Source organism: Saimiri boliviensis, chromosome 1 (assembly GCF_048565385.1).
Source record: "Saimiri boliviensis isolate mSaiBol1 chromosome 1, mSaiBol1.pri, whole genome shotgun sequence".
NCBI classification, from domain to species: Eukaryota; Metazoa; Chordata; class Mammalia; order Primates; family Cebidae; genus Saimiri; species Saimiri boliviensis.
The window spans coordinates 42687453-42704394 of NC_133449.1; the positions used below are offsets into that span (position 1 = coordinate 42687453).

Below are 16942 nucleotides of genomic sequence, written 5' to 3' on the forward strand. Positions count from 1 at the left end.
GGAGTTGTTTCAGTCCCCGATCAAATTTCAGAGCTCAGCATTCCCAGCCAGGCCCAGAACATTTCACTCAGATTCCCCTCATCCCCTCTTTCCCCACTTTGCAGACAGCCAGCTGGGGGACTCAAATTCCAGCCTGGGATGTGCAGGGCAGTGGTTCAGCCCTTTCTGCCAGTGGGAAAGGAGGAGTTTCATTCCAAGGTTTACGGCCAGTTATATTGACCACCTATTCAAAACTCCAGCTGTAAGGAAACCCAAATTCCCAAAAGTGTCTCCCCTCTCCCCAGCTTTCCACCCCTCGCCTACCTCCACCCTATCTTCTGGGTCACAGGTATATACGGACACAAGTCTCATGGCCTTGAGAGGCCAAACTGCAGCATAGTCACCAAGGAGGCCCGTGTCTCAGGAAGGGCGCAGAGAGGAATCTGCCGTACCCATCTGTGAGCTTGATATCACAGTTCTGGACATGCACAGAGGGAAGATGGGAGTGTCCATCCAAAATGCAGTAAGCCATGAATGAGTTCAGCATCTGATCCAGGTAGCCTCTGTGTCCTGCTGATGGGCTGAGGGAGGACACTAGAATGGCCAGACCCCCGTGGGTGGATTCCAGCCAGCCTTTCATAGCATCCTCTGCCATGCAGGCCTGGAGGGGTGGAGTAGTTCAGGTTGAAGGCTTTGTGACTCCTCAGGGGCTGGACCTCGAGGCCTGCCTGCGGTGGCATGGTGAGAGCTTCTTGCACAGCTTTGGCCCTGCCTGGTCCCTTCAACATGTTTATCAGGAACTTGGGTGGACCTGTGATTGGTAGAATTTGCAGATCATCCAAGCTGAGAAGACTGGGAAGTGCACTGAATAATAAAAATTGGGATCTAAGAAGGTTTGGTCAGTCTGGGTGGATAGGTCACATTTAAAGAGATGAGTCTGAAGGGGGTTCTGTGTAAGGATCTGCTTGTGGAACCCAAGAAATCCACAGCATCAGTACAGGTTAATAAAAGACTGAAAGATTGTAGGTACTCAGATGAATGCCAATCAACTGTGACATGAATCTTCACAAAACAGTGGTGTGATCTTCAGGTGCATTAAGGGAAGTCTTGTTTCATGTCAATTTCTTGTGGGTCCTCTGACCGCTCACATTAACAGCCTTTGGGGCTTGTTAAAAATTCAGGCTTCTGTGCCCATCCCAGATTCTTTAACTGAATTCTATAGGGATGGGGCCCCAGAATTTGCATTTACAGCAACCTCCCAGGTAATTTTTGAGAACATTTGCAGCTCTTCCTGTCATGCTGGGCCCTCTTGCCAGGGTGATCTTCCCTCTTGGCAGAGTAAGAGGATGCCTGCCCAACAAAGCTTCCCTCTCTGCTAGAAATTCCACTGGTGAAGCTTTGCTCCTTGGGTTTGGACCTTGCCCCTACAAATGGCCTTGTCAGCGAACATGTTAGAGGATGAAGACAGCTGGCCGATGGCCAAATTGTGGCTGGGGCCCCTGGGTGGAGACACAGGCTAGACTTCCCAGACAAGAACAAGGCTTAATCATACTGCCCAAGGACCATGATCTAGCTCAGCCTGAAGCCAGGAGAGGCTGAGAAATAAGCCATTTGTTCTTCACTGGTGTGGGAAGAGCTCCAGCTTTGGAGAAGCAGCCTGGACATCGGACTGTGACCCTGAACGTTGCCTTCAACTTCTCTGAGGCTCAGCCTCCTCCTCTGAGATGATGATGCATTCCTCACGCGGCTGTTGTGAGTAGATGGAATCATGTATGTAAAGCCCCATGGGGCTTTGGCATACAGTAGATGCTCAATATTGCTTGTTGAATGCATGAGTAGGTAAGTGCACAGTGCAATGGACAGATGGAAGAATGGACAGATGGATGGACACACCCTCTGTGGATTCCTCTTTCTTACTTGCAGACACTCAGCCTGTGTCTTAGAATTGATTATCCCTGTGGTCCTCCACCCCAGCTCCCAGCATAGCACCCTGACATGTCACAGATGTCTTGCTTTGGGGCCCAAGTTGCGTCTCCTAGGAAAAGCCCCTCTCCTTTCCTCTTCCGTCTCCCCTTAGTGCCCTTTTCCAAGCCCCTATCCAACTCCAGGGTACTCCTGTCTGACGTTAGGTCTCAAATTCAGAGCAGGGGCCTATCTCAAGGCACAACCCTCACTGGCTCCCTCAGGTCCGCCTCCAGTTGCTACTGACTCCAGCTCTGTTCACCTTTCTTTCCAGCTTGCAGGAGCAGCCCCATCTTCAGACTGGCTAGGACTTGTGGAGGAGAATCAGCTGAGGGAGGCATAGATCCTACCCTCTTGGAACTTGGAGTCCAGGAGGAAAAGTAGGACACAGTTAACAGGCGGTCACCACTGAGTGTGAGAAAGCATTCCTAGCTGGCAGAATCAGGGAAGACTGTGAAGAGGACGACATTTGGATCTTCAAGACCTGGCACATTGGGGCATGCAGAGCTGGGGAAGAGCATTCCAAGAAGGAACAGCCTAAGCAAAGGCAGAGAGGGCCAAGTGGAAGATGATTGTGTCTGGCAGGAGCACGGGCGAGGGAGGTGAACCAGGAGAGCCCAGATCCATTTGGGAAAGCCACTGTGCAAGGCCCTGAATCCAAACTGAGGCATTAACTTGACTCCTGAACGTCAATCCAAGCAGAAGCAGGGGCTGTCATCTGCCTGTGGCCTCTATCCCTTTCCCCTAGAGGCTCCAGTCACAGCCTCTCCCTGTACCTGCTGCTGCTCTCCCAGCAGGCATCCCTGAGCCCTGGCCTGGCTGCCCAGGGAAAGGGTCATTCACTGGGCCTTCCTTGATTCACAGCAGCTCAGTGGACCATCTCTTCTGGGGCCATCTGCATTTACAAAGCGACACAGACTGTTCGTCACTGGTTCCAAGGAGTGAATGGAGGAAGTTCAGGTGTTATACAGGCTGTTGGGGGTGTAAAGCCTGAACTTACACCTGAGGGTTGTCTGCTGATACCTGTGTGAGGTTGAGGAGCTATTCAGCCCCAGACACATGAAGCCAGTCCCTTGATTGAAGGTCACCCTCTCTTCCCCAACTCCCTACAGCCTGCAAGTGGCAGGTCTGGCCTCTGCACTTTCCCCAGCTAATCCAAGCCACACAGAGAGCAGCCAGCCCTCCAGCGAGTCTTGTTTCACTGGAATGTTGGCATCAAACTTGAGATCGGAAATGAACTCATTATCTGATTATTTTTATTTATGAAAATATAACTGCTCTGGGAGAGGCCTTTCTAAGTGGATGAGTAATTCTCTCCCCTTCACACACACATGCTCAGACTCATATGTTCAGACACATGCAAACTCAGAAACTCAGATATTAAGACCTCTTTTCAGATACACACACACAGGCAACCACATATTCCTTTAGGTACACATGTACCACGTGGAGATGTATGCTCTGGATCTAGTAACACCTTTGAGGACAGAGACCTTGTCTCTTTCATTTACTGTTGAATCCCCCAGCGCACATAATAGGCAAGAGTAAATATTTGCAGAATGAATGAATGAATGGCTAAGTCGTAGATGCCTGCACACATACACACATGATTACTCCGACACACACACTTCCATGCATACATCTATATCCAGGCTCTCTCCCTCTCTGGACCAAAGTCAATGAATCCCCAATCCTGCAGCCTGAAGTCTTCACACCATGAACTGCATCATGAACATAGCATCCAGGACCTTCCAGTGGAGATGCCGGTTGGCAGGTCCCAGTAGGCCAAAGCAGCATTCCCCCGACACACTAAGGCCTCGCCAGATGCTCACCGCCATCTCAGGCCTTGCCAGCCCGAGACCAAATGTGTTGGTCTGGCCAAGAAAGCCTTTGAGGGTTACTAAGGGCAGATTGTTTTCCAGGAATGTTCTCTATATGCTGCCCCCACTCACCCATGGCTGGCTCACTGGCAGGTCCTGGCATGGGGTCTTGGGTAACACCAGCCCCCAGGCTCTGTCTCTTTCTCCTCCAGCTCACAGCCATGACTCAGGCTATTCAAGGCCAGCAAATGTCTCCCTGGGAGGAGACTGGGCCAGAGTCATAGCTGGTGGCCAGGCAGGGGTGGAGGCCCCAAGAAAGAACTGCCTGGAGGCTGATCTCAGGGCAGAGCATTCAGTGGGTCCATAATGCTGAGCCGTGACTACCTCTGCATTCCTCCCCACAGAGAGGGCAGTCTTTATATGGTCGGAAGCGCTCTGGGCTAGAGGAAGATGCACCTGAGGTGACATCCCTGCTGGCCACATACCGGCCATGTGGCTTTGGACAGGTCATTAACCTGGAGCTTCAGTTTCCTCCAGTGCCTTGGGCAATCGCATCCTTCCTGTTCAGCTGCCTCCGTCCCCACGTTCTCCTGACTTGAAGAAGAACCCGCAACTCCCTCTGTAGCATTTCAGTCCTCTTCAAGTGACTCTTCATGGTTTGTTTTTGTTTGTTTGTTTGTTTGTCTGTGTGTTTTGAGACAGGGTCTCACTCTGTCACCCAGGCTTGAGTGCAATGGTGTGAACATGGCTCACTGCAGCCTCGTCCTCCCAGGCTTAAGCAATCCTCTCACCTCAGCCTCCTGAGTAGCTGGAACTATAGGCACAGGCCACCACACCCTGCTAACTTTTGTATTTTTTGTAGAGATGGGATTTCACCGTGTTGCCCAGGCTGGTCTTGAACTCTTGAGCTCAAGCAATCTGCCTGCCTGGGATTATAGGTATGAGCCACCATGCCTAGTCTCCAGTGGCTCTATAAGGCATGAGTCCTCTAGGGTGGGTCTTTCTATTCTTCATAGGCAACAGTATGAAAGAGTGCCTGACCTTCCCAAGAAGATGCACCTGGAATGAGGAGGGCACTGGGAGGTGGGAACAACTTCCATTAACTCTGTTGTGTCCCAAAGCCTAGCCAGTGAGAAGGAAGGACTTGATCTCTTAAAACTCCGAGTCTCCTGGCCGGGCATGGTAGCTCACACCTGTAATACCAGCCCTTTGGGAAGCTGAGGCAGACAGATCTCCTGAGGTCAGGAGTTTGAGACTAGCCTGGCCAACATGGCAAAACTCCCATCTCTACTAAAAGTACAAAAATTAGCTGGGCGTGGTGGCACATGCCTGTAGTCCCAGCTGCTTAGGAAGCTGAGCCAGGAGAATGGCTTGAACCCAGGAGGCAGAGGTTACAGTGAGCTGAGATTGCACCATTGCACTCTAGGCTGGGAGACAGAGCAAGACTCTGTCTCAAAAAAAAAAAAAAAAAAAAAAAAAAAATTAATTTAAAAATCCTCAAGTCTCCCAGGAATAACACTCCTAGTTGTCCACCCAAGAGAAACGAATGCATGTGTCCATTCGGTATGCACACGAATGCTTTATTCATAGCACCTCAGACTAGAACACACAAATATCCATCAACGGAGGGGCTAACCAAATCAGGGTATACTCATGTAAATGGAATACCACACAGTGATTAGAACACAACAACAAAAAGCGTCTGCTACACACAACTGCATGGGTGAATCTCCCCATGGTGCCTGGCCAGAGAGGGTGCCCCATACCTGGTGGCTGTCAGTTCTGGGAATTCCCTAGATCTCCCAGGTACCATGGCCTGTCTGCTATGTGGGGCGCTGGCTGAGGGCTGGTGGGCAGTCCTTGGGCAATTGCATCAATCACATTATGTTGAGTAAAATAAGCCAGACACGAAGAGACTGTGAGATACCATTTGCATGAAGGTCAGGAACAGGTGAAATGAATCTAGGATGATAGAAGTCAGACTAGTGGTCACCCCCAGGGATGGTATTGATTGGGGAGCTGCACAAGGGAACCAACTTTGGAGCTGGAAATGTTTCAGATCTTGATCTGGTGGTTCCATAGGTCTAGACACACATGGCAATCCATTAAGCTGTCCATTTATGCTCTGTTAACACTAATGTATGTAAGTTACAATGGGGAGGAACCAAGTCACAAAGGATCTAATCCACACAGAAAGGCAGAAAGGAGGCTATCTAAAGGGAGCTTGCAGGGTTTGGGGCAGGACGGCCAGGGAACAAGAATGGAGTGGAGCTAATAGTGGAAGAGAAGACTTAGAGCATTTTCCCCAGAGAGGCTGAGCACTCACCCAAGGAGGGATGTGGGAAAAGACAGGGCAGGGACTGGACCTCCAACAGACCCTACACATGCCAGATCAGGTCAGGCTGCCCTTCAGTGGGTTTGCTACACAGCTAGTGCCTCGAGACTGGGACCAAGGAGGAAGGAGCTCTCAGGTGCATACTATCTGGCCCTCATTCCTTCTTCCCTGCCCACAGCTGTAGGACCAAGAGGCTGAGCCCCAAGTCCCTTTTAGTTCCAGCTAATAGCCAGACTCAGTCTGCCCAAATGTGCTTAAAAGTGTAAAGGAGAGGACCTTGCTTTATTCTCAACTAGACTCCTGGATAGAGTCTCTCATAGAAGAATATTCTAGAACCTGCAGGCTGGCTCACCACTCTCTAGCCTCTTGATGATGGTCTGTGGACCCGAGAGTGCAAGAACGCATGTCAGGTGTGTGTCTGCCTGTGAGTATTGTGTTTCCCTGTAATGGGGTCTTCAGAGTTCTGGTCACATCCCCAGCCCTCTTCACTCTGCTCTCTTGACTCTTTAGCACCCCTGCCCCTCCTTCCTGGATACTCCTGGTCTTCCTGCTGCCCTTAACCCTCCTGCCTTGACAGTGGGGTCTGATGACCTTTTCCCAATGATGTGGAGAGACCAAGCCCCGATCCGTTTTGGACTTTTTAAAGGAACCCAGGGAAGGCAAAATGTAAGCATAAGCCTTGCTTTCAAGTGCCATGTCGGCAACTCAGAATTTCACCATGCTGTGGGTCTGGAGGGCTGACTGTGGGCAATTGCTGGCATTCTGAGGGCCGTGGAGCTAAGGGCATAGCACCCATCCCCACCCCTGAAGCTCCTAAGGAGGGACAGAACTGCTAGCTCCCAGCATCTCTATGAGGGACCAGATGAGACCAATGAGAAGCTGCCAAGCCACAGGCAGTGCTGGCCACACCCACCACATCTGCCTCTCTGGAATAATGGGGGTACTGGGGCTCCCTTCCCCGGGCCCAGCCCTGTTCCCCTCTCCTCCCCTGGGCAGCCTCTGCTCCAGCCAGGCCCATTTCCTTACGTGCCCTCAACAAGCCATCCTCAGACCTCCCCCGTCAGTCCCCACTCAGTGGCAGATGCGTGTTGCACATTCACTGAGGTGCCAGGTGAATCAGGCTTCCTTGAAGCAGATGCACTCACTCCACAGGTGAGGAAACCTTGGTTGAGAAATCCAACAGCTTCCCTGAAGTCACACAGTTGACAATCAGTGAAGCTAAGATTCAAAAGACCCTGCTGATCAAACAGGATGCAATCAAGAAGCCAGCCAAACCTGGCAGGGGGACTCCAGAGCCGGCCCCACCAACCCCTGATGGTCTGTGAATTCCTACCCTGAAGCCCAGCGTCTTCTTTGGTGGAGGCTAGGGAGTATGGTGGCCAAAGGCACAGTCAAGGAGCCAGACCGCCTGGGTTCCTCTTCCGGCTCCTTCTCTCCCTGTGTGGATGCCTGAGTGCGTTACCCAGCCCTCTGTGCCTCAGTTCCCTCCTCTGCATCACGTGAAGGCACATGGATGGGACTGGGTGGGATAGGCACTCGTGCCCACTCAGAGCTCCCATGTCCCACTACCTACTAAAGACCACCTTTGTCCTTGGCTCCATACTGGGTCCAGTCTGTCGAAGTGGAGCGCAGGCCTGTGGTACAATGCAAGGTGATCTGTGTAGTTCCTGCACCAGAGAGAGCCATGGGATAGGGGCTGAGTTAAAAAACTCACAGACCCCTCCTCAACACAGTGGCTGGCACATGCGCAGCCCTGTGCCAGGGACGGTGGAGCTCACCAACTATGCTCCTCCAGCCCATCTGAGCTCCCACTCCCAATCCCAGCACCCGCTTCATCATAGCTATTGCACCCTTGAACGTGCCATAATACTTTTTCCTGGATCTCATCTGTGAATTTCCCCGGTTAGGTTGTGAGTACCCGAAAAGCAAGGACTCTAGTTTCTCCTTCCTCCGTCTCTGATAAAGACTGGTCCAGACATCAGGCCCTCAAAACACACTTGAAATGGGTGGAATTGGGTTTGGGGGCTTACATACTATAACTTTGGATGGCTCATTAAATATTCATTCTTACTATAGGTAGAAAAAGGAACAGTATAGGGGGTGGATGTGGACTTGGATGCAAATGTATGCAAACCACTGTGCAATGATATGCAGATGTGTGTCCTGGATCTGTGGGAAGGAGTCCTACGACTTCAGAATCCTGGTTCTGGCGGGCTTTGCTCTCCGAGGGGCTCTGTGCCTGCAGGGGATCTTGCCATCTTTCGTGGCAATGCTGAGAGCTGGCTGCCGTGCAGCATTCTGGTGCCAGTGGAAACCATTTGGGGATCCATGTCATCTTCTGATGCTCTGTGAAGCTGCTCCCATCCGCCAGGGCAGAGGAGCCAACAGGACGCTGTAAAGACAGAGGCCTGCCTGAGGAAAGGCTGGTATGGAGCCAGAGCTGGAGATACAGCTCTGGGGGACCATGGAGTGTGGGACCAGGGAGGAAAGACCACACTCGGTCTCATTTCCAGCTCTCTGCTGTGGCCACCACTGGGAAGCCCATGGCTGCTGCCACTCCCGATAGCCACTCCCAGCCCTAGGCTGTGCCGTCCACCAGCCCTCAGCCAGTGCCCCACATGGCAGACAGGCCATGGCACCTGGGAGATCTAGGGACTTCCCAGCACTGAGAGCCACCAAGTATGGGGCCCGTCTCTGGCCAGACACCATGACCAAACACTTTAACCTTTTTTTTTTTTTTTTTTTGAGATGGAGTCTCACTTTGTCACCCAGGCTGGATTATGGTGTCTCAATCCTGGCTCACTGCAACCGCCGCCTCTTAGGTTTAAGCTGCCTCCTGAGTTCAAGCAATTCTCTTGCCTCAGACTCCCAAGTAGCTGGGATTACAGGTGCCCACCACCATGCCCAGCTGATTTTTGTATTTTTACTAGAGACGGGATTTCGCCATATTGGCCAAGCTGGTTTTGAACTCCTGACTTCAGGTGATCCGCCTGCCTCGGCCTCCCAAAGTGCTGGAATTACAGGTGTGAGCCACCGTGCCTGGCCTTAACCATATTATAACATTTAATCCTTGACAGCCCCACCAGATAGGCAACAGTGTTACGATCCTCATTCCCTGGATGAAGAAACAGAGGCCAAGGTCATCCAACCTGCAAATGGTGGAGCTGGGATTCAAACCCAAAACTGTCAGACTCCAAAAGTGTCCCTCTTAACTGCCACTACCTGCCTCCCCTCCCACACCACAATGGCCACCGTGCACCCAGTTCCCATGAGGGACATTTGGGGAGGAGGACAAGTCCAGGGTCGAGAGGGGGAAAGTTCCAGTGTAGTGGTTGGGGTTCTGCCCTCATGCAAGTTAAGGTAAGCTGGCAGCCACCTAATTGAAACACACACAACCCCTCCACACCCCCCTGCCTCACCTAGAATGTCCCCCACTCAACTATGGCAGCCCCTGGAGTCCAACCATTAGAACCTCATATGCTTTTTTTCAGACAATGCTTTTTCTGTGGGACAAGCGCTGCTTTCTTTCTTTTCCTTTTTTTTTTTTTTTTTTTTTTTTTGAGACGGAGTTTCTCTCTGTCACCAGGCTGGAGTGCAGTGGCCCAATCTCAGCTCACCGCAATCTCCGCTTCCTGGGTTCAAACGATTCTACTGCGCAGCCTCCCGAGTAGCTGGGACTACAGGTACGTGCCAGCATACCAAGCTAATTTTTGTATTTTTAGTAGAGATGGGGTTTCACCATGTTGGCCAAGATGGTCTTGATCTCTTGACCTCATGATCCACCCACCTCGGCCTCCCAAAGTGCTGAGATTACAGGCGTGAGCCACTGCACATGGCCACTGCTTTCATTAGTTTCCTATTTTAAAAGACAAATTCCCTTGGAAGGCAGGAGAGGCTGTCAGCAGGGAGGTCTTAGAGAAATGAATACAAAGCCAGGAGGGCCCAGAAGGTAAATTCTGTGATCAAATTCAGTGATTCTGTGGCCCTGGGATGATGATGACAGTGAGAGTGACCCCAGACACCCTGCCCAGGGCACCTGCTACTCTTTCCCTCCGGTGGCACAGCATATTCCACACCCTGCAGACCCTCAATCAGTGGTATTCTAATTAGTCATAGCAGGAGGGTAAGCTGAAGAGATGTAGCAGAACTACAATTTTCACCCCATTTTACAGTCCAGGAAACTGAGGCCCAGAGAGGCCGTGAGTAGCTCCAAGTTGACAGTTGGTCACAGCAGAACCAGATCAGTACTCAGGTCTCCAGAGTCGGGGGGAGGGTACAATAAGAGGCTGGTGGGTGGCATCCGCCTGGCAACCCAACCCTGGAGGTCCCATCTACTTCAGAGCAGTCAAGGGGGCGAGGTCAGGGGGAAGGGGAGAGAGGACAGGGGCAGAGAGGTGATGTGAGGGGAGCAGGCTGGGCCGTCAGTGCCTGGAAATCTTCAGGGGCTCTGCAAGGCGGCCCAAGGCCGGGGTTCCCACAGCGGCAGGTGGGCACCAAGCGGGCCAGGCCGGACAGGGCTGGCACCAACTCTAGCAGGGTGGAGGTGCCAGCTCTCACCCGCCAGCCGGCCTGCCAGCTGGGCAAGCTTAATTAGAATTCCTCAGCCCTCCAACCCATTTCCTTCCTGGTGAACAGGACAGCTAATGGCCCCTGTCGCCTGCTGCCAGGGTGAGGTGGGTCGGGCTGGCAGCTTCATGCCGGGCTGGGGGTAGGTGTGACCTCTAACAACCCAGGAAGCGTGCCTCTCCCCTGCCTTGCAGGAGGGAGAAGCCCCCAGTGTGACCCGAAATTTTCCCAAGTTAAAGACCATCTGCCTGTCTATCCATCCCCCCAGGGCCCAGGGGGCTGGTGAGTGTGGACAGACAGACACGGTCTGTGGGAAGCTGCAGTGATTAATGAGTGATGAAAACCAGACTCAGTCAGGATGGGGGTGGGGACAGAGAAGCAGAGGGAGGCTGTCCATCCTATGCTTGGCTCTGCTCTCAGCCCACAGCTCAGGGGAGGAGGGTGGAGGCAGCTGAGGGTAGTACTGGGCCCTGGCCTCAAAGCCCCAGCCTGAGCATAGGACGCCACTTCATGGACACCCCCTCATCTCCCAGCACCTCCTTCAGCCTCTGCCCAGGAAAGGCTCCCCCAGAAGGAACTAGCTTTACCCCTAAATCCTAGGGACTTGTCCTGGCCCTCAAATACCATCTGTCCCAGAGCACCCCAGAAGCCACAGGGAACAGCAGAGCAAACAGCCTCACCAACCCTCCACTCTTCTTGTCATGGGGCCGACTATTCTGGGGCCCGGACCCTGATGCTTCTCTCGCCCCTCACCCCGACAAACGTGTGGCCACGCCCACAGCCCCAGACTCTGCCACCAGGACCTGCTCGGCCCAGGCTTCACCCTGGAAACCGTGAAAAGTTGAAGGCAAGCAGACTTTTCTCATACGTCTAGGACAGCAAAAGTTACATCGAAGAGGATTCCGCCCAAACCTCCAAACCTGCAAATACACAGTCAGGAGAAACCCAAGCAGGAGAGAGGCTTGCACACCCACCGCCTTTGGCCTCCCCACCCGACAGACACCTGGAGGGACCTTGGCAACGTCCTCCGCCCCTGCCTGAAAATAGTCCCATGCTGGCCCGTGTGCCCCGGGGCCCTGGGATTCCACCATTCAACCTGCCCTCCCGCCAGAGAACTGAACTCCAAGAGTCTTCAGGAGGTTTTCAGGGTGTTGCTCCTCCCAGGACCTGGGGTCTGGCCAGGGAGGGCCTGAAAGAAGGAAATGGAGCACGGATAGAGGAAGTGGCATCGGGAAGGTGGGCACCAAGGCAAACTCTGCTGACCGAGGACTCTTGCTGCTGGCCGGACGGGCCTGCCTGTCACGAGAATCAAAATTGTTTTCTGGTTGTGGAAAAAGTATTTCCAAGGTAGTTGTCTTGCTGTGGCCAGGCACGCGGGTGAGGAAGGCAACGGAGAGTGCTTCCCTCCGGCCTGCCAGGTACTTTGTGCGTATCTGTTGGCCCATTGCATCTAGAAACTCCTTCTGAAGAAACTGAGGCTTGGGGAGGTTGCCTGCCCCCATACACCCCTCAGGGGCTAAGTGACAGAGCTGAGATCCCGGGTCAGCCAGACACAAAGCCCTCCTACTTTCTGAAAGAAGCTCTACCCTGCTGGAGAGGGAGAACTGGACACCATCTGGGAAGAATTAAGGAGGTTTTTAGAAAAGGCCTCTCTCTGCAGGAATGAGGAAACCTTCATCAGGGCTTCTTAATCAATAAAGCAGGAACAAAACCTCCCTCCCTGCAAACATTTCTGGACTCCCAGGAGATGCCTGACTGTGCCCAACAAATGATTAAGAAAGCGAGTCTAAAATTTTAAAAATCCCCATCCCGACAAGTCAGAGAATGCTTTTTACTGGATGTGGGGGAGGGGAAGCCGAAGCACATAGCTCCTTGGATCTCAGTTCCTGTCTCTTGCCTTAACAGAGCCCAGACTTGTCATCTGAGAATTAGGGGGAGGCTGAGGTCACTGCCCTTCTCTGGTTTCTGCCAAGAGCTCTGCTCTTCTCCAAGAAGGTGGTGGGGCTGGGATGGCTTTGCACCCTGCAGGCTGCGGCAGGGTGGCATCTGCCGGGGCGAGTCTTAGAAAGGGGAGTGTGAGATGCAGATCTCCCACCTCTGGCGCTCCTGGCCAAGGCTGAATGTCTGTGGTTCCTTTGTGGCCATTCAAGTGAGAAAAGCATTCGTGATGCCAAAAATCAACTAGACTCAGCCCTGAGCCCCAGCCGGGCACCTGCAACCTGAGCGCCTCACTTAGCCTGTCCCATCTGCAAAGGGAGAGTCATCAGATGCTTCCCAAAGACCTTCTCAGGGTAAAATGAGAAAGAGGAGTATATTCATTTTCTATTATTACAAAGTTAGCAGCTAAAACACTACCCATTTTTATTTCGCAGTTCTGGTCCAGGTGGGCTCAGTTACAGTCTCTGCTTAGGGTCTCACGAGGCTAAAAATCAAGGTGTGAGCTGGCTGGCTCCTAACTGAAGCTCTTTTCCAGAAGCCTTGGGAAAGCATCTGTTTGCAAGCTCATTTGGGTTGTGGTGGAATTCCACTCCTGCAGTTGCAGAACTGAGGTGGCTGTCAGCCAGGGATCCCTATCAGCTCCTCAAAGCTGCTCTCTCTCGGGGCCTGTCCACATGGTCCCCTCCTTCTTCAAGTCATCAAAGATGCCTCAAGCCCTCCCTCACACTTCACATCTGTGACTTCCTCTCCTGCCGGCAGCCAGAGAAAACCCTCTGCTTCTAAAGGGCTCGTGTGATTAGATTCGGCCCCCTACCAGCTAATCTTTCTTTTCTTGGACTCAGAGTCAACTGATTTCTATTCTGAATGTAGTCTTTGAAATCCTTTTGCCATATAATTTCACAGGATCGTGGGTTGATGTCTCATCGTGTTCAGGAGTTCAGATAGAAATCTTGGGGGCCATATTTAGAATTCGGCCTACATGGGAGGCAAAGTGCTTTGTCATCTTGAAAGTGCCAGACTTAGGCTGTCATGACAGGCTTTCCTTCCCTCTGCCCCAGGAGTGCAAAGGGTGGCACTGGACTAGGGGTGGCTGCCTCCTCCTCTTGAGCCTACCCCTGGGCTTTTCATGACTTGGAGAGGGAGCCCTGTCTCAGGACCCTGGGACTTAATCCTGTTCATTGCCTTCCGCTTCCAGATCCTCAGCCACTCCTTCCTGGGCTCCGCCCTTCATTCAGACTCTCTGGGCCCCACCCTTTCCTGGGATCTATAATAACCGTCTACACTCGCCTGCTCCCATCTCTGTCCACTGGAGCCTGACCCCTACTGGCCCCCACTGCCTTAATCTGTTCTTCCTCCCCTTATCCCAGTGGACACCTTCCAGGCCATCTCTGCCAGGCCTTCCTGTGACGGCAGCCATAGAGTCTGTCTTGTACCTGTGCTATTCCCAACACCCGGCCCGGTGCCAGGAGCTTAGCAGACATGCTAGCAAGCATTCATCATGGTGTGTCTGGATCCATGTATCTACGCTGTCCATGTGCTATAGGGCTCCCTGCCTGCCCCAAACCTGAGCATACATCATCCACTCCCCCCTCAGCAAGTGACACTCGTGTCACTCTCTTCCTCAGCCTGAGGGCAGTGACGAAAGTGAGAGGCCACAGGAGTGGGTCCATCAAGATAAAAGGCCAGTGCTGACCCTGTTCTGTCTCATGCCGCGTCCCCCCCACCCCACGCACACACTCACGCACGCCCACAGCAGAGGCTCTGCGTTCTCTTTGGCCCAAGGCTGGGGAGGGCAAGAGCAAGTTCTAATCCCAGAGCTCTGAGAGAAAAAATGACTACAAACCCACCAGGCTTCTACCCCTCACCATACCTGGGCCTCAGTTCAGCTGACCCCTCTAGGACTTACTTGTGCTGGCCTCAATCTTTTCTCTTTATTTTTATTTTATTTTATTTTTTTTTTGAGGCGGAGTCTCACTCTATCTGAAATGCAGTGGCACAATCTCAGCTCACTACAACCTCCACCTCCAAGTTTCAAGCGATTCTCCTGCCTCAGCCTCCCAAGCAGCTAGGATTACATGCACCCACCATCACACATGGCTAATTTTTGTATTTTTAGTAGAGACGGGGTTTCACCATGTTGGCCAATCTGGTCTTGAACTCCTGACCTCAGGTGATCCACCCTCCTCGGTCTCCCAAAGTGCTGGGATTACAGGCGTGAGCACCCGGCCAATCTTTTTTTCATTCCGTCCCTGAATTTAGGCCTGTATTCTCTTCCCCCAGAGACCCACCCACTTCCTCTTAGGAGTCCAGCCGAGGACAGTGTGGTTTGAAGAATGTTCTAATCCCAGCCCCAGAGCTCTGAGAGAAAAAATGACTACAAACCCTGGAATGTGAAGCCTGCTACTTCCTGCAAAGCATTTTGAATGAAACACGTAACCAACAGCTGCAGCACAGAAAATGGAAACTCTGAGCAACGTCATGGCTCCAGGTCCCAAATAGCAGGGTTGTGAGCAGGACACGCTCTTCATTTCAGTCTAGCCTGGACACCCTCAGCACCACCTGCTTTCCTTCCAGGAACCAGGCCCATCATGCCAAGGACGTGCCCCTGTTACTCACTTAATCCAAACACCCCCAGCCCCCAACATAGCCAGACACCCCCGTGTATAGCGGTGAGACCCCCTTCCCACTCACCAGCCCCCAAAGGCATCTGGGACCTCCCAGCCCAGCCACTCTGCCCTCTCAGGAGCAGGCTAATGCATTCCCCATGATCCCCACCCTGGAACTCAGCCCCAGGCCAGGCTGGGCAGTGCCATCCAATTCATGCAAAGCAGGAAGATATCATTGCCGAAGCTGCTCTAGGGCAGACTTGGGGTGAGGGGGCAGGACAGAGAGCCCACGAGGAGCAAGAGGCCCCAGAGTTGGAGAATTCCTAAAGACCACTCCTGCATGAAGGGAAGACACGTGAACATTTTTCAACAGTTTTTCATTTGTTTAGAGGAGCTATAACACACTCAGTAAAACATACTCGTCTTAATGGTGAGGCTTAATGAACTTTCATATACATACACACCTGGATGAAATATAGAACATTGCAATACCCCAGAAGATCACCTAGATCCCCTTCCCAGGGATATTCATCCCCCTCGGAGATGAACATGATTTTGAACTTCTCTCATTATCAACTCATTTTGCCTGTTTTTGAACCTCGCTGAAATGGAATCACCAATAGTATGCGCTTTCGTGACCAGCTTACCCAGTTCATCCTGTCTCTGAGATTCATCCACACTGCAGACACACTAACAGCCCCACACTCCAGGTGCCATACCGAGGATGTCATCATTACTTTTTATACTAAAGCCTTGACATTGAATCCATTTTACAGACAAGGAAGTTGGTTGAATCAGCAGTTCATTGCCACAACACAGTCAGGACATGGAGAGACTGGAATTCAAAGCCAAGAGAGAGCCAGAACAGACTCTCTTAACAAACTTACAGGGACCTGCCTCCATTATACCTAGAGATAGATCTACAGCCTGGAATTTCTTCCCAAGGGACACCTGTTTCAGGGTTTTGTGCACTGGGGAGCCCAACAGGAGCACTTTTTTACTTTAGTCCCCTATTCTGTGGAGGACATGGGCAGGCAGAAGAGGCGGGGTGAGTAGCAGGTCAGGAGGGCCTCTCAGGAGGCCCAGACCCAGGCAGAGAAGGTTTGAGAGGAAGAGAATGAAGAGGTTCATTCATTTAGTCAGCCAATATTTACCGAATTACTGCTGTATGGCAAGTGCTGCCCTAGTCACTTACTTTTTGGTTATCTACCTGTATGTATCAAACCACTCTAAAATGCAGTGGCTTAAAATGGACAATGAACATTTATGATCTCTCACAATTTTATAAGTTGACTGGGCAGTTCTTCCACTGATCTCACGGAAGGACTTTTATGCTGCTGCAGCCAGATGACAGCTGGGACTGAAGTCATCTGGGAGTGAGACTATGCTGGCTGAGTCAAGATGGTGGCCTCTGGCCGGGCATGGCAGCTCATGCCTGTAATCCCAGCACTTTGGGAGACCAAGGAGGGCAGATTGCCTGAGGTCAGGAGTTCAAGACCAACTTGGCCCGGAGGGAGAAACCCTTCCTCTACTAAAAATAAAAAATTAGCCAGGTGTGGTGGCATATGCCTGTAATCCCAGCTCCTCGGAAGGCTGAGGCAGGAGAATCACTTGAACCCAGGAGGCAGGGATTGCAGTGAGCCAAGATGGCGCCATTGCACTCCAGCCTGGGCAATAAGAGTGAAACTTCATCTCAAAAAATAATTTAAAAAGAAAAAGAAAAAAATGCTAGCCTC

The 16942-nt window shown here is 52.1% G+C and overlaps 1 long non-coding RNA gene across 1 annotated transcript in view; it reads right to left on the reverse strand.

The window, feature by feature from the left end:
• Positions 1 to 255: 255 nt before the first annotated feature.
• Positions 256 to 16942, reverse strand: part of LOC141584032 (uncharacterized) — a 33287-nt gene continuing 16600 nt past the window's right edge. Inside the window, exon 3 of the long non-coding RNA XR_012516910.1 lies at positions 256 to 8488. This is a non-coding gene — a long non-coding RNA (uncharacterized LOC141584032). The remainder of the gene's footprint in view (positions 8489 to 16942) is intronic.